Below are 18616 nucleotides of genomic sequence, written 5' to 3'. Positions count from 1 at the left end.
TTTCATTACCTGACATAAATACAGACACTGGTGCTCTGTAATCCTTAAACATCCCTGCTTAGTCAGTTAAGCTATGCTGAAGCCATCTTGCTTGTCCTTGTATTTTCCTCATGAGAGTGGAATTCAGATTTTTAGATAATAATTTTATCAGTTGCCAATTTTTTTTTTTTTTTTTTTTTTTTTTTTAGTTGCAGCCTTTAAAAACCCATGTTCTCTGCATTGTTTGTGTTCTCTGGCTCAGCAGTTTATCCTTCACTTTTTAATCAGTATTTATACATCATCAGAGGATGGATATGATTCAGATTTAGGCTGCATAGAACCAAAGAGAAATATTTTGAACCCAAATTGGAAAGCATACCTAAATATTTGGATTCAGCCCTGAGTCTCAAATAAATACATACGGTGACATTGTTAAGAAGAAAAGAGGCTCTCAGTCTCCAGTGACTATGCTTAAACAGAATGTAATCTTTGAGTTTTATATGATTCCTTGTATTTCCTTAGAACATTGCTATTTATTTTGTAAGACAGGGATCTTGACTTGTAGAGTACCATGGGATTACTAAATCTATCCCTGGGCATTACTATTTTGACACCATGCATGATCTTTTGATAAATTGTTCGATTCTAGGTCTTTTTTCTATTATAACTTGTTCAGGAGAGTTCTTAGAATCATCTGAAATAAAAACACTAAGGTCAGAAAGATTATTTTCTTTTGTTAAGCAGCAAACGCTTTTGTTTCACTCAGATGCTCAGATGCCCTTGGGTCCACGTTTAACCCCATGGAGCCTGAAATGCCTGGCAGGGGAAAGGGGACTGTCTTCAGTAGGCCCTTAGCCAATGACTGATTTTGGTAGAGTGTGACCACCCACTGCCCTTGCCTCAGGCTGGGACAGTTCCGAAATGCAGTACTCCAAGAGTTCTGCAGTAGCAGGCTGAAGGTACTCTTCTGGGGTATTGTCTGCAAATGTACCCCTCATTAACTTCGTCCCTTTCTCTGTCTTATATCCTCTCTCCCCACACTTTCCTTAGTGATCTCTCCTGGGATTATTTCCTTAATATATCACTAGCAAAAGAATCTTCTTCTTAAACTCTGCTTCTGGGCGACCTGACCTAGGACAAACTATATGCCACATAATGATTAACTTCTTCCAGCCCATGTTCATAGTAAGTTTCTAAAGGGAATTTATTCCTCCTTAGCAAAATTTTGCAATATTTGTAAGACTGTATATGTGTTGACACTAGTGATACTATTTACACTGATTCCTTTCTAATACCATGGCTGATATTTTACATACTGAAGAATAAGACTACTGACTTTCTTTTGACTATAACCAGAGAACTTACCTTCTTCAGGAAAAGAAAGTCAGCCTGAATATAACTCTTAATTTGCTTATTCTTGATAGCACAGCTACACTTCCCACTTCGAAAAGCAGGAAATCTTATTTCTGAAACTTTAGAAATAATACATGAAGTGTTAATTTTTATGCATTTTTGCTATGACGGCTTTTACATGTGGTGATAGTTGAGTGCTATTGAACATGACACCATAGCACGTGTTGTTTATAATGTTCCATAGTTAACACAAATGCTGAGAGCTGGAGTTCCTCCACACAGAGCAGCCAGCTGGGGGCAGAGAAGCTCGCTGCAGTGTTGGAGGACGGAGCCGGCCCCTAGAAGCAGTCCACTGTGGCTGAGGAACCTTCCAGAGGATGACTGCCACTGGGCCACCTATATGCCTGTCTCCTGGGAGCTGCCACATAAGAGTGAGTGTAACCAGACGAACGTGAGTTCGCTCCTTGGTGAGATAGAGGGAGAGACTACACCAGGTGCAGTTGTCACACAAAATAATCTTTATTAGAAGCAAATAAGGAAATCATGGGGAATAATTTCCAAAGCCGTGACCTTCCAAACAACAAAACTGGGGAGGTTTTAAGCTGAGGGTGAATGCATCTTCATGGAGGGGCTTGGCAAAGGAGAGTTCAGTATAAAATTGGAGCAAAAGTCATCTTTAATAGACAAAGTCTGCGTCCTACTTGACTGAAGTCCCAAAGACCAGCAAGGGTCAGGATCATCAGTTTTCTGGCTCCAGTTAGCTTGGTGTTTGAGTGTTCACTGGGATTTGACTCCTGCAAAAAACAGCCACAGAATGTGTGTTAGGTCCATCTTTCCTTTTGAAAAAGCACTGGGAGTTTTACCCCTGATTTACTGTGTCTGATAGGGTTAGGCTATCTCCTGGCCTGCTAGGTTTTTGCCTTCCATTTGTTTCCTGAGAATCCTTAGTACTGAGGTTTTTACATTCCTTTGTAATTCCAGCACCTCATAGGAAATTCTGCAAGTTGTGTTCCAGGGCCAGTGGGGCCAGTGGGGCATGGATCACAGAAATAGCTGGGGGGCCTAAAATGACTTCTTGTGTGTCATGAAAGCTAGGTCTCATCTTTCTTTTTCTGAGGACCCCTAATTTGTTCTGCTTAGAAGAGCCTCCTCAATCTGGAGAGACTCTGGCGGCTGCTTCTGTTCTGGTCTTGCAGGGTCCCTCTGGCACCCTCTATTGGCAAAGCCTGACGTTGCACACGCCGGCCCGGAAATGTCATCGAGTCCCGCTTCACCACCACAGAGGCCAGAAGAGTAGGTTTGGAACTGACGGGGTAAATTGATGACCCCCCCCACAATTCTTACAATAAAGCAAATACTCCATTTTGCTGCGGTGATGAGCTCTGTTTCAAAAAGCATAGAGCTGCTCTTTGAATTTTGCTTTCAATATAAAAGTAAAGTTACTAAGTTATATAGAAATAGAGAGCAATGTGTTATTTTTTGATAAGGGTCTCATAATAGGGGCTTAATGCTTGATAATTTGAGCACTCCTTTCTTTATATTGTTTACCGTTTATTTTTATTGTTACTGAACTGATGTACTAAGAGGAGATGTGAAATAAATGTAAATATTAAACTCAGGGCCTAGCGTGGCTTTCAGAGTTGCTACAGTTTACTCTCCCAGTCAAATAAAAATGGTAATCTGGGGAGCACATATCGGTCATATTCTCTGTTTGCTTCTTTTTCACAGAAGGGATATTTTAAAATCTTTCTTTTTATCCTTGATAGAGTCATAAAGCTAAATGTGGTATTGTGTACTGCAAGATAGCAGCTTCTGATTTTACACGTGGAATGCTTCAGAACGGAATGACTTCGCAGAAGTCATAGAGCTTGCTTGTGATCCAGTCCATGCATGCAAGAACCTAGGCATGCAAGTACCCGGGATTGCAGACTCTTCCTGTGAAGTCAGATGGTGGAGGTACCAAGTGTGGTTTAGCTATTGATGTACAATAAGTCACCCCGATATTGAGTGACGTGAAACAATAAGCATTCAGTTAGATCATGATTTTATAGTTTGGCAATTTAGGTGAGGCTTAGATAGGTGGTTCTTCTGGTTTTGACTGGGCTGTGTCATCCATGTCCTTCTCTGGTCGGGTAGACTGCTCTGCTGATCTCAGCTGGGCTTATCTGTGGACATCAGCTTTGACAAGTAGGTCGACTTGGCATCATTATTCTGCCTACCACAGATGGCTAGCCGTCCAAGATCTCCTGTGAAATATTAGCATTTCCCCACTCTCTATCTCTTGCCATCAGGGCATGTCGCTTGTCTAGGCTAGTTTTGTGGAGAAAAAAAAACCCAACAGCTTTGAAAGATGGGAATGATATAGACCGAATACACTGGAGTTGGAATTTATAACAGATGTTGTAGGTGTACTCCACATCCCCTTGACTTACTCCAGATATCATCTGCAGACAGAACAAAGGAAAACCAAAGTCCATTTTGCAAGTGAGGGTGGCCTCAGGAACAGAAAGATTAGTTTAAAATACCTGCTTACGGGGCTTGCCTCCAGAACAATAACAGGATCCAGGGAAAGGATTTACAGCAGTGATCATGCACCAAGATGGTACAGGCAGATAGAGGAGGTAGAGACTAGAGAAATCTTAAAGGGGTAGGTGTGGGGGTAGTCATGATGAGGCATGAGGAGGCTTTTCAAGTTCGTGGGAATGATGGAGAAGAAGCTGTTCAAGAGTGACAGTCTGAGTTTGTGGGCATGGAAGGAACTGCTCCCCAGGTAAATGAAGATGTAGGATGTAGGTATAATCAATAGAACAAAAAGTTAACCATATAACCTCCATTCATGTGAATATATGAATACTGATTGGCTCCCTGATTCCCCATCTGTTAGGTTTAATTTGTTTTCTTCCAAGCCTTTCAAGGTTTATCTGCAGTTGTAGCACAGCTGGAGATGTATAGTTTTCTTCGTACAACCTTCGTGCCATAGATTTTCTTTCATGTTCACCCGTGGCTTAACCATTGGTTTAGGTGACACTCAAGTGAGTGACCATTTCTTCCTGCCAGTTGATGAACTAGAATGAATGGTTTGTAAGAAACCTATAATCTTCTTTTTTTAAAAAAATATACTAATAGCTATATTTCACCTTCTTTACCTGTGGGATATCTTTAATTTGTCTCACACCAGTATAGGAATGGCATATAATTGCCAAGAGAAAGCCAAGCTTATTTGATACTATTGTTTGAGAGCAAATAAAACCCAAGTATTGGAGAAAGAAAAACTGGGAATTTGATTAAGAAGTGGAGGGCTTTAAGTGACACTGTAGTGCCTTGGGCTGGAGTTTCAAAAAGTTGGCAAGGGAATTGAATCCCCCAGTGCTCAGGCTTATGACGGCAGGAATAAAGCTATTTTTGTCCTCTAGGCAACAGCTTTACTCTGCCAAGTTTCCCAAGACTCATACAATGAGAGCATCCATCCCAAAATGATTAATGCAAATTTAGTAATTGTGCACATGGATCATTTCTCTGTCACCCATTTTATCCATATAATGCGCCTTTTTCTCTGTGCACGCATTGCTCATGTTTTGTGCCATTCACCTGTTGCTGGGGGCATGGAACAAATTGCCTCTTTGTGTGAGGCTGCAGGAAGAAGAAATTACCACATTTGTGGCTGGCACCCACTATTAAGCCAAGTATGTAATTACTTGAATCAGAACGGTCGTATGCACAGAGTCCGATTTATCTTGGCTATCACAAGGAGAGCACTTGAGGTGCGATCCACAGCTGGACAGTTTTCTGAAGGGGAGATAGTGGAGAGGATATAGGCCTCTGTTGAAGAAGATACATTTTTGGCAGCAGAGACAAATTTCAGTAGAAGCCAATGAGACCTCAGGGGTTCTGGCTTTTGTAAAATTTTAAGTGCAATGCGTATGTACAAGAGCAAGGTTTTGAGTTGAGAGCCCTGGGGAAGTTAATCAGCAAAAGACGTATTGTGTTGCCAGTCTCACAATGTGGACTCCCCCCAAGCACTTCACACCAGACCCTCAAACTTAATCAACCAACATGGCTCAGAGGAGTAAACTAGAAAGCCCCTCAGGCTTGTGATAGCCCTTTCAAGTTTCCAGGAAGCACTGATGCCTGCCTAATAGGGCCTTTCTGGAAACTACTAGCTCCTGTTCCAAGGGCACGAGTCAACCCGCAGCTGTGTTCAGTTAGGGCTTTAAATTGACAGTGGAAGGTGGAGTAGCCATCGTAAGGAGGGGCCTCCCCCACAGAAGCCATTTGCTGGTTAAACATCCCACTGTTTGCTGACACTCCCAGTTACTAATTTGAGCAGCTTTATGCTTACCCTACAGTCTGCTGCTGTGGTATAACAAAGTGTCCACGGTATTTTTTTTCTACACCGTAGGTTGTCAAGCAGATTTCCTGAAACAAACAAAATCTTTTCTGTGCCAATAAATGGTAGTGGATTAAAAACAGATGAGTTTTCTGTGTGAAGAATTGGAAGGACCCTGTACAAACAATACATGGCTACTTGCGAGTGCTACCCTGTTAGGCAAAGAGAATACAGTGACCTCATGCATCCCTTTCTCAAATGCCTGGCAGTTACATTTTTTGAAGAGGAGTTGCTTTGAAACCCCACTTTTAAGGGTGCTTGACTATCTTTCTCTTCTTTTTACTTTAGGATGAATTGGGAAACTAATAATAACAAAACCGGTAAAATACACCATACAAAAATAGAAGGTTTTAGTTGATACGATTGTAGGGAAACTTTGCCAAGAACATTGAAATGGACAAAATACAAAAATTACTGAGTGTCCTGGGTACCGCACCTCTCCTGGTTATCCGATTTTGTCTGGGCCCGCTCCATTCATCCTCTTTGTTAATAATGTAAATAATTCTTGTCCATAGAAATGAAAATGAGTTTGGTCCAGTAAAATGCAACTGATAATTGCTCTGTGCATATTTATCAGATTTAGATCTATTTGTAAATTTATTGCAGCATTCTTGATTGCCTATGTATGTGTGAGTTATTTGAATTCTTCCTTGAACTACTTGTAACATCTTATGGTATTCTTATTAATTAATGACTTAATAAAATATTTGGCACATTCGTTTCATATTTCTGTGTGAGTTTTGATATTAATTTTAAAAAATACATTCATCATTAGCATCAATTCAGGGGATTTTTTTTTTTAATTAATACTGAGGAGAACTATGGTTTTAAAAGTGTTCTCCCAAAGGAACTGTTACCACTCTACTCCGTGGGAGAAAATGAACAACAAATAACTCTGGAGGGTGACTTGAAAATGCTACATGCCCATTCACGGAACAAAGCTATCAAGCTGCCTTTAATAGAAAAATGACATATTGCAGTTGTCTTATGTTTAGCATCAGTCTGATCTTAATACTTAATCAAATGAGCATTCAATAAATGGAAGCTTGATTTTCTATTGTTGTTTGTTTGTTTTTGTACAGGATCAAAATAATGTCTGTGTTGAATGTCTTTTAAAGTCATTTTAGATTGAAGGCATAGATTTGGAAATGGAGATTAAAACCAGTGGGTAGCCAAGATACAGGATCAGATTGTTTTTTCCTTTTGTCCTTCAGGATGTAAGGAGTAGCTTAGACAGGAAACTCCATGATTGCTGCTAATCAAGTCTTCTATTTGTTTCCTTTGATGCAACTTCACTATTTTGAATATTGTAATAGTTAGAACAAAAGAAAAACAAATGAATTTAGAAGATCATTGACTTGGTTCTTTAGCATATGTCTGCTATATTATAACTTACATAACCTCCAATAGGTATTTTTGACTAAGAGCCAAGGAAAGGCCTGAGTTCAGCTACTAATGTCCTAGATCACATTTTTGAAGTTCATATCATACCAAAGTATTTATTTGAGATTTATGTTGAATGCTTCAGTTTATTTCATAAGTACTTGGGAATCTGGCTTCCCCTGAAGGCTTTTCTCCTTTTCTCTTGGTAGTTCTCCCTTCACCCCAACCCTGATTTATCAAAGATAGTGCTCATAATAAGCCAGAATGAAACCTCCCAGGACAAAATTTTTAGCCCATTTTTTCTGTCTTTTCTGTCGTGTTATGTTCTGATATGAGAAATTAATGGGATGACTTGAACTTGCATTCTAATACCTGATGGGAACTATTCAGAATCTCATTTTTTGAGATGTTTGATGAAATTTGGGTTTGAAGGTAATACCTTCTCTCAAATCAGTGGCTATGTAAGGAAATATACCAGAATATAATATAACATTACTATTTGGTCATTTCTTCTGATCTTGTATAGATATGTGATGAGAAAGTGAGGGGACTCAAAGGAAAGATACTAGTTAGAATTGTATGTCTAGAAGAAACAACCAGAACTAGCCTGTTATCTATGTGATGGTTTCATTCGTTATGTTAAAGTTTTCTTGCGTTAAGTTCAGGAAAATTCTCTTTAAACTGTAGCATTCAATACTTTTTTTTTCCATGCCCAGCTTGGAGTGCAATGCAGGGCTTGACCTCACAACCCTGAGGTCAAGACCTGAGCCGACATCAAGAGTCAGATGCTTAACCGACTGAGCCATCCAGGCACCCAGCATTCAAGACTTTTTAGGGTTATAACCTAAAGTTAATTTATAACCTCTCTATGTTTAAACCTTTATAAACACTATACTTCAATGAAACTTAGACTATAGACTACTTCCTGATCCTAGAACAGGTGCAGTGCTTTGCTTTGCAAAAACCTTGGACTGCCTTCCATGTTTGTGTAGAAATGTTATGTCTTTTTTTTTTTTAATTTTTTTTTTTTAAGATTTTATTTATTTGCGAGAGAGAGAATGAGAGACAGAGAGCATGAGAGGGAGGAGGGTCAGAGGGAGAAGCAGACTCCCTGCTGAGCAGGGAGCCTGATGTGGGACTTGATCCCGGGACTCCAGGATCATGACCTGAGCCGAAGGCAGTCGCTTAACCAACTGAGCTACCCAGGCGCCCAAAATGTTATGTCTTTTAACACAGTGCTTCTTATCCTCTCTGTGGTAAAGGACCAGTTTTTTTGAAAGTTCCTATTCGGTCACATTCCAAAATGGCAATGTAAAGGAGTTACTGGGCATATGATATAACTATAAAAGGCTTATCAAATACAAGCCTTAATTTGTTATTATATTCAAAACACATTTTCAAATGGCTGTAAAAGTTTCTAAACCCTTTAAATCTCTGTACTTATATCTTCACAAATCAGTAATAAACAATTCAATGAGGAGAGGCAGTGGCATAATTTTTCTTACAAATGCTTTCTGCTCCAATTGTTTTTTCTGTATCTCTCTAAATAAAAGTGATCTAAACTTTACTGGAAAGTAGCGGTTCAGTGTTGTTACTTTTCTTATAATAATTGACTTAACTGTATTAGAGTTCTTGAATAATTATAATTTCCCTTTGAGGAAAATTCCAGCATTAAATGTTCAAGTAAATATTTGTTGAATTGCAATTTTCTTAAATCTGTTGTTGGAAATAGGTTTTATGATTATGTTTAATGCCTATTCCCCCCCTTTTCTGTAACAATTAATTATAACAGAGAAAAAAAGCATACATCAAAGTCAATGTTTTTGAAATGCCTTCTCCAAGAATGACTACCAGCAAATCAAACCTAAGAGTTTGAGTATCTATTATGATTGACAGTATTTTCAGGTTTATTGAACTTGTGCATCAGTCCTGCTGTGCCAGTCCATTTTACTTTGAACTTAGATCAATATGGCTTTTACTTTTTTTTTTTTAAAGATTTTATCTATCTATCTATCTATCCATCTATCTATTTATTTATTTAGAGAGAGTGCATACACACAAGTTGGGGGTAGGGGCAGAGGGAGAGAGAGAATCTCAAGCAGACTCTTGCTGAGCTCGGAACTCAATGCAGGGGCTCGATCTCAAAACCCTGAGATCATGACTGGAGTTGAAATTAAGAGTCACTTAACCGACTGAACCACCCAGGTGCCCCTGGCTTTTACTTTCATTCATCAAATGTGATTTAACATTTCCCCCATCATCTGAGTTTGCCAGACTTAAGGCCTTATAGCCTCCTTCACTTCTTCCTTGTCTCATTACCTAATTCAGTAAGTTGTCTATCTCTATGGATTTTATTTCTCAGCAGTTCTCACATATGCGCCTTCCCTTCCATCTCTGTTGGCCATTACCTTGGTTCTGGGCGTCATTTAAGCTTAAACTTAGGTTGGTCAATAGCCTTCATCTGTTTTTCATCATTACATAAGGCGTACAGGGCTTTGCCTTTCTTGGGAGCATCTTTCTTTGACAAAAATTTTTTTAATTACTGATGAGAGTTCCCAGATAAACTCAATACCAATAACCTCAAAAAACCTAAATGAGTTGCAGAGACTGAGTGGGATCATTCAAACATGAAGGGACTCAACTCCCCATACCAGACTCACTGATGTAAAGTTTCTTACTTTTTTCTTTCCCTTTTTTTTTTCTTTTTATTTAAATAAGTGGAAAAAGGTCTCATGGTTATGTAAGTTAATGGTAAAATTGATGATAAAATAAGGGTATAAGTGGTTCATGTAAATGCTCTCAGGGAAAATTTACTTTTAGATGTAAGACCTTCTATGAATAAACACATGATTATAAGATTAATAGTAGCAAGGGTCTATCTAGTTACAGAATATTGAGTTTTAGAAACAGCCAATTCTCTGTTTCTAAATGTTGATGTTGAAAGCTCTGAAATCACTGTACAAAGGAGTTTCAGATAGAAAATATTTCATCTCAGGTGCCTGGGTGGCTCAGATGGTTAAGTGTCTGCCTTCGGCTCAGGTCATGATCCCAGGGTCCTGGGATCGAGTCCCGCATCGGGCTCCCTGCTCCTTGGGAGCCTGCTTCTCCCTCTGCCTCTCTTCTCTCTGTCTCTCATGAATAAATAAATAAAATCTTTTAAAAAAAATATATATTTCGTCTCTGGAGGAATTGCATGAGAGTAAATGGCACAATACTAATAATTTTGAAAGTGACACTAGGTGTGAGAACTGTGTATTGCCTGATTAGTAAGTTAATTCACAAACCATGTAAGTTTCCTGCAAATTAAAAATCTTACAGATTTGTAGACTGTAATTACTGGGAACTTTTTTTCAACTTATGAATGCTGCTTTGAATCCAGCTAGTCTCATTTACAGTATGTTTTGTGGAAATTGTTAGAACAGTATTGGGAAGGTGCCAAAGGTTATTTTACTGACAGCTATCAGTAAGATATGTTAGCCTGGGGATGTCATTTTTCTTTCAAGAATAGAGTAAAGCTAATCAGATACCCAAGTCCATTATCTGATGAGAAGTAAACAAGTGACAATATCATAGCTGTCAAAATGAAGTATATAGTCCTGTGAGAGGGTTGTTTAGGAAAATGAAGAAAAGTGAATATCAAAAAAATCTCTGAAATGAAATGAAAAGAACTAGCCTTTTTCTTTGGACATAACAATGGGTCATATTTTTTGGGCATAAAAATATAGGAGTTAGGAAAATCAACTGCTAAGTTACTATGCCATTCTAAAATGGAAGTTGCAAATACTATTGAAATATTCATATTGGTCAAATAAGTAATAGGACTGACACTTTGATTACCTTGTTTCCTTGATCTTGAATTTTAAAATTTAAACTATATTTAAAACAGAATATATGCTATCTTTGTTAGGGGATAGGCCAGGCTACTGTGAAAATATTTCAAAATGCAAGAACTTACGTAAGACAGGAATTTATTTCTCAGGGAACAGTTCAAAGAACAGATAAAAAGCAGATAGATGGGCTCCATTGTACTCAGTTCAGCTTCATAATATACTGTCACCTAGGTGTTATCCTCATCTGCATGGCCAAAACTTGGTAGAGTCCATCCCACAGCCTGTTGGAAAGGAAAAAGATCAGGACACAAAACAAGCAATTTTGTTATAAGGAAATGCCCAGGAAATTGTATGCCTGATTTCTGCTCTTTTCATTGCAAAAACTTAGTCACAGACCCTACTTCGTTGCAAGAGAGGCTGGGGAAATGGTCCCTAACCAGCTTCCTTTAAACCTTAATAGAACTGGGCAAAAGAGCAGGAAGAGGGGGAAAGTTAAGTACTGGAGAATAATAGTTTTTTTGTTTTGTTTTGTTTTGCTGGTTTTTTTTTTTTTTTTTTTTTTTTTGCTGTATATGTATGTGATTAAAATTAAATATGAGTTTAAATTGGAAGAAATAGGGGCGCCTGGGTGGCTCAGTCGTTAAGCGTCTGCCTTCGGCTCAGGTCATGATCCCAGGGTCCTGGGATCGAGCCCGCATCGGGCTCCCTGCTCCGCGGGAAGCCTGCTTCTCCCTCTCCCACTCCCCCGGCTTGTGTTCCCGCTCTCACTCTCTCTCACTGTCAAATAAATAAAATCTTTAAAAATAAATAAATAAATAAATAAATAAATAAATTGGAAGAAATAAATTCTCCATTCCTAGTCCTACTGCTAATTTTTTTTAAAAAAAGATCTGTTTATTTATTATTTTAGAAAGAGAGAATGTGAGAAGGGAGGGGCAGAGGGAAAGAGAGAATCCCAAGCTGGCTCCATGCCCCACTCAGGGCTTGATCCCATGACCCTGAGATCATGACCTGAGCTGAAACCAAGAGTCGAATGCTTAACTGACTGAGCCACCTAGGCACCCCAGTTCTACTGCTAATTTTTTTGTGTGCTTTTCAGATACTTTTATACTAAAGGTTCAGAACATACCCACCCCACAATATGCCCCTTGTCATATTGATTATTTTCAGGTGAAGGCACCTGAGAAACAGCAGATGAAGGAAGGGCTCTCTAACCTCTCCCTTTCTACCTAAAAGTGGGTCATGAAATTTCCCATGAAAAGGGTGCCTCCTTTGTACCAGGAACAGAACATTCTTACCACCAGAGATTGAGAGTCGATACCAAAATGGATTTGTTCAAAAAAACCTATTGAAATAATCCTTGAATTCCATTGGTTTCCCCCATATATTTCCTTGTCACTGTCCCACAATTTACTGCCCCTGGACAAAGCCACTATGTCTTGTCACATTCTTGTGATTTATTCTTTTTTTCCAAGGCATATTAGCTTTTTTGGGTCTAATGCTCCTTTCAGGTCTTCATTTTCCTTTTGAAGACTCTCATGTGCACATAAAAATATTAAATAAGTTGCCTATGTTTTCTCCTATTTGTCTTATGTCAGTTTAATTTTCAGGCCCAGCAACAGAATCTAAGAAGATAGAACTTTTTCCTTCTCTACAATATTCATGGAAAAAGATACAGATTATAGCATTTTGCCTCCCTTTAAAGTATACCTTATTATATACATAGTTTTCTGTTTTGTTACTTAATGCATCTTCAGAATATTTCCATATCAGCACATGCACATGTTCTTTTTCTCTCTTTCATAGCTGTACAGTGTCCAGTTGCATGAATGAACCATGACTTTCAACTTCTGCTTTTGGATATTTTGGTATCATCAAGGTATTTTTTTTCTTCCTCTTTCTCTTTTATGGCCATTCTACAATGAACTTTATTATTCAAATATAATAAATCTTTACTGAATATAATACATATTTCATAAAGCACACCAATTCTAAGTGTACAGTTTGATGAGTTTTAGTAATATATACAGTCATGGAAAGATTATGACAATCTAATTTTAGAGTACTTGTATCATATCTAAAAAGTTACTTTATGCCTCTTTGCAGGCTCTGCTCCCACCCAGCTCAGAGCAACCACTTACCTTTCTGTTGCTGTAGATTTTACTTTTCTAGAAGGTTCACATGAATAGAATTATGTTGCATAACTCTTGTTTTTTTCCCTGGCTTTTTTCATTCAGTATTATTATTATGTAAAAAAATATTATTTTAAATAATTTTAGACTCCTAGAAAAGTTGTAAAATAGAATTCACATAGCTTTCCTTTCTGTTAACAGCTTACATGCCATAGTCCAATTATCAAAACCATAAAATCAACAGTACAACAATGTTTTAATTTCACATGTACCAAGGCTAAGTCAACACTCAAGTGTATTTATGTCAGTAATTATAGTGTATGATCTTACAGAAAATAAATTGTTTTAGTAGTAGAATAGTAAGTAGAACACTAGTTTATTGATTCAACTTGCTGGTTTTTTCTGCCAGTATCATACTGGGTCTTGAAACATAATATACATAATTTTTGAAGGGATTGAGGAAGTTCTCAGCTAATAGCAGTACTCATTTTGACTAAAAAGGATGAGTTAATTTTGTTCCAGATTCTCCCAGTCTAGCTCAGCAATACATAACATTCTATTCTCCTGAGAAAAACTTTGCGATTAGGGAAGAAACGGAATAGTTTTCACCTTCACTAAACTTCCTGGATGACTCAGATACCTAGATATCATGTAGGTATACCTTTGGTTACTGCTCTGTAGTTTGGCAAATCAGGCTGGCTGGTGCACTGATCAGCATAATTATTTTGAGATTAGTTCATGCTGTTTCATGTATTATTACTTCCTTTTTACTGTTAGTAGTTTTTTATTATATGGATATACCACAATTTTGTCAAAATAACAAGTAATAAAGAAAGAACAAAAGTTACCTAAAATCCTTTTATCAAAGAATAACAACCACTAATATTTTGGAGTATATCCTTGAGATAGTTTCCTATGTTTGCATACCCACTTATGAATATTTACCCTTCCCCCTCTGAACAAAATCATATTACAGAGCTTTTGTAATTTGCTTATTCACTCAATAATATTTCGTGAACATTTTCCTACTTAAATGAGTTTAGACCTTTCTCATATTTTAAATATTTAACAGGTCCTATATAATTATTTTCTATTCATTATTATTATAAAAATGATTAAGATCTTTGTAAATGTAATATTACAGTGTTTCCAGAGTATTGCCTTAGCATTAATTTTTGATTCATGTTTATAGCAGTGTCTGTTAGACTTTATTTGGTATTGAAAAACAGAAGTCTTGTTATTAGCCTACTGGGGATCTGGAGCTCATGATAATATTGAAGTATCGATCTATCACTATCATTTGCCTATTTTTATCCATAGTGATTGGAGGAAGAAACAAAAGGTGCTCACCCATGTACACAAGTACAAAATCTCACACCCATACCCACCCACCTGATAAACCTTTATGACTAATTGAAATTCAGTTCTTTTGTTTTTCCCATTTTAAGAAAATATATTCAGGCTCTTTAAGTCTACTCCTGGTTAACCATAGCTAATGGAACATTACATGAGTGAAGCCTGGGACAAGTCCCTCGGGCAAGAAGCTATAGATGTGTGGAACACCAAGACACTAAGTCACTTCTCAGTCAGGGGCAATTACACTGACACCTAAGAAAAATAGCATTAGAGTTGCTTGACAGTTGAAATCGAGTAAAGGATTATCAAAAATGCTGTATGCCAGATTCATGCCTAAGGCAGATGACCTGGTTGACAAGCTTGCCCAAGCTAACTATATTAATGCTTCAGATCGGTGTAAGAGGAACTAGCAGCAGTTCTCCTTAACTAATCATGTTAAAATTGTTGACAGATTTCATGTCTGCTTTTCAGTTGCATAACTATTCATCAGTTAGGTGAAGAGAAAAATTCATACAAATTAATCAATTTGAATATGTGCACATAGAATATGTGCATCTTTTTTTCTGTTGGCACTGTAGGAATATGGGAGTTTTCTTCCTTTAATTTTCTGGTGGCTTCTCCAGTAAGTCAAATTACCCTATAACAGCTAATCTTTTTTTATTTAAAAAAGAAAATAAAATTGCATGATGTATCTGTCAGTTCTGAGGATTGTGCTGTGCAAGTTGTAAGCTTCAAATCTGGGTCACATATATTTTCTGTTAGGAAAGCATAGGGTTCAGAATTTGGAGAGTCAAGTGCTATTAAAATGTGCTCAATACAAATATAAATCCTTAACCAGTAGTTAAGCCTTGGGGTTTAAAATTGTGACTATCAATTAAATGTACGTTTGACATTGATTAGCCACCTTCTTTTCTCTATGGCAAAGTATTTCAGTCACATTTGTTCCTGAGAGTAATTGGATTTTTGAATAATCTACAAATTGCCTTACAGGCTGGTTTTTGAAACCCTAAAACACATGTCTGTACATGATTTTGCTGTATTAGGATCTGGCTTTACTTCCTGATTCCTTAGGGAAATAATAACTCTTGTTGAAAGTAAAAAAAATGATATTCATGTTAACGTTTCACAGATTCAAAATAAATGAAGTTAAATCACCCTAAAAATTTTAGTTTAGAAAAAAGATCTTCTCATTAGGTCAACTCATATAGAAATAAAATTAGAAGTAGCTTGCATTGTATTTTCTATTAGTAAGTGTGCCATTTCTCTTTGGACAGGACTTGGATTGGCTTTTATGAAAAACATAAAAACCTGCTTAAGTCTAGTCACCTGATTCTTACTTTTTCTCAATCTCAGTACTGAAGATAAATTTGTGTTTGAATAATGACCTCTTTCTCCAAAGATGAAAAACAACTCTATCCACCATGTAGTTGCTTTTACAGACTTTCTAGTCAGGTACTGTAAACTCAAAAAATAAGATCTGACTTTCCTGCCCCCAATTACACAGGGAGTAGTCTTGCTGTTTTCAATTTATCCACTAGGTGACATAATAGATGCAGCTTTTCTGTCTGTGAAGGTGTAGGTGCTGTGTAACATGTTTCTTAACGTTTAATACTCTTAGTTATGTTTGTTAACTGACAAACCTAAGTGTAAGGATGCTGATAGAACAGTGGCCCATAAGGGTTCGTTCATGACTGCTCACTTCAGTGTTTATGCTTTACATGTTGGAACTTGTATGGAAACATAATGATTGATCAAGAAATATTAATTTTCATTTTGCTCTACAGTTTAACAGTGATTCATGTGAGAAAAATAAGAAAACCACAACTGATAATGGACTTAAAAGTTTTGAGTGTGAAAACCTGCTTTGCCAAATTTGGTTGAAACATAAAGGAAAAATAGGCAAAGGCCAGCAAATGTTACCACAGATTCTATTAGTGTTTTCTTGGGAATGGAACTAAAAGCACTCTTAATCTCTTGCTACTCATAAAGCCCATTCTTAAAGATGAATGTAATGTGATTGTGAAAACACTTATTATTATTACTCTTTAGTATCTTCTCTTATTTTTGTATTATAGCTCAATAAGGTTATGTTTTCAAAGCAATCTTGCAAATAGTTGTATTTTCAGATAACTGGAAAATGCTTGAGTCTGTTTTGAGTCTGCTAATTAAATGGAAGTCCTCAAGTGAGAAATAGAAGCAAAGGAAAGGTAACGGAACACTCCCCCAACACATTTTATCTATTTTCTGATAGTCTTTATATTAACCCCCTTTTAGAATATGGTCAAGTCAAATTTTTCATGTCTTTCACATGCCAGTCAACTTGCTTTTGAGTTTGAGTCTGTATGACCACAGAACAAAGCAATATAAACCTATTTTTTGGAGGGGGTGTCAATTTGGCATGCATATCTACTTAATTTTTATCAGGAGGAGATGCTTTAGAGATAAATATCCATGAAACCCCTGTCTATGTATAGTGTTTCATCTTCATGCTGTTCTAGGAATGCATTTTTATTTCCACCTGTTTTTGAACCTTGTATAATCTGTGACGTATTACCTCAATTACAAGGTAGTAGCACATTTTAATTAGATTTGACACTGGTTTCTGGTAGTTATTAGATGTTATGATAATTATGGATGAAAAGTAGTTGTGCATAAAGCAGAATCCTAAATAATAATAACTAACATATATTAAAGGCTTAACTTGTATTAGGTACAGTGCAAATGTCTGAGGATACTCTCTTTAGCCATACCCTGAGGTGTAGTTCAGTGTGACTGTCATACTTTCCTTATATATTGTCATAATTTTAAATATAATTTCCAGATGTGTGCCTCCAACTTGGAGCTCTCTCCTGAGCTCCAAATTTCTGTACTCATCTCCATACTTAGATGTCCTAGATGTTTATTTAGCACCTTAAAACCATACACCCATAACAGAGCTCTATCTTTTCTCCAAAACCAATTCTTCCCCTGATTCTTCATCTCCATTAATGGCAATTCCATTCTTTCTGGAGCTCAGGCCACTAATCTTAAGGTTATTCTTTCTTTCTTTTTTTTTTTTTAAAGATTTTATTTATTTATTTGAGACAGAGAGAATGAGAGAGACAGACAGCACATGAGAGGGGGGAGGGTCAGAGGGAGAAGCAGGCTCCCTGCCGAGCAGGGAGCCTGATGCGGGACTCAATCCAGGGACTCCAGGATCATGACCTGAGCCGAAGGCAGTCGCTTAACCAACTGAGCCACCCAGGCGCCCTCTTAAGGTTATTCTTGATTCCTCTTTTTCTCTCCCCAAATCCAGTAACCAGTAAATCCCACTGACTACCTTCCAAATCCAACAACTCTTTACCACCCTCACTGCTACAGTGTTATGAAATGCCAGCAATGTCTCGTGCTCATTTCTCATCCAGTTAATTGTTATAGCATCCTAATTTGTCTTTCTTGCCTCTCTGCTATTAAAACATGTCAGATTATGTGAAATATATCCATTCAAAATGCTTCGTTGGTTTTCCTCTTCACAGATTAAAAGTCAAAATCCCTTGAATGGTCTACAGTGTTCTAAACCATCAGTTTACTCTCTCCAACCCATGTATTTCTCTCTCTCTCCTCTTTCCTTACTATGATTTTTCTTGATTGCTCTGGGTAGTCAAGCTGGCTTTCTTACTATTCTTGGAACAAACCAAGGATCCATAATGCTTTGACCCAAGGTGATTCTTTTTTTTTTTTTTTTTTTTAAAGATTTTATTTATTTATTTGACAGAGAGAGACACAGTGAGAGAGGGAACACAAGCAGGGGGAGTGGGAGAGGGAGAAGCAGGCTTCCCATGGAGCAGGGAGCCCGATGCGGGGCTGGATGTGGGGCTCGATCCCAGGACCCTGGGACCATGACCTGAGCTGAAAGCAGACGCTTAATGACTGAGCCACCCAGGCTCCCCCCGCCAAGATGATTCTTAAGCCTTGCTTCTTCATTCACCTTCTTCAGAATTCTGCTCACCTAACACACTCACAGAAAGTGATTTCTTGACTACCCAAATTTAAACTGAAACCTGACACCCTTACCTACATTGTTCTGGCCTTCCTTATGCACTGTCCTTGGTTATTTTCTCTCTATGGTACAAATGAGCATTTAACATAGTACATGTTTTACCTGCTTCTTTAGCTTATTATCTGTGCCATTAGAATGTAAGTACATGAGGACTGGA

The 18616-nt window shown here is 37.6% G+C and overlaps 1 pseudogene; it reads left to right on the top strand.

Moving 5' to 3' along the window:
* The first annotated feature begins 225 nt into the window (after nt 1–225).
* The window catches only part of LOC129045339 (ubiquitin carboxyl-terminal hydrolase 46-like), a 234503-nt pseudogene continuing 216112 nt past the window's right edge, over nt 226–18616 (top strand).

Source organism: Mirounga angustirostris, unplaced genomic scaffold (genome assembly GCF_029215605.1).
Source record: "Mirounga angustirostris isolate CCGP_5_RB_7025 unplaced genomic scaffold, mMirAng1.0.hap1 SCAF_1, whole genome shotgun sequence".
NCBI lineage: Eukaryota > Metazoa > Chordata > Mammalia > Carnivora > Phocidae > Mirounga > Mirounga angustirostris.
Note: the sequence above shows the minus strand (reverse complement) of the source record. Positions and strands in the feature narration are given on the sequence as shown.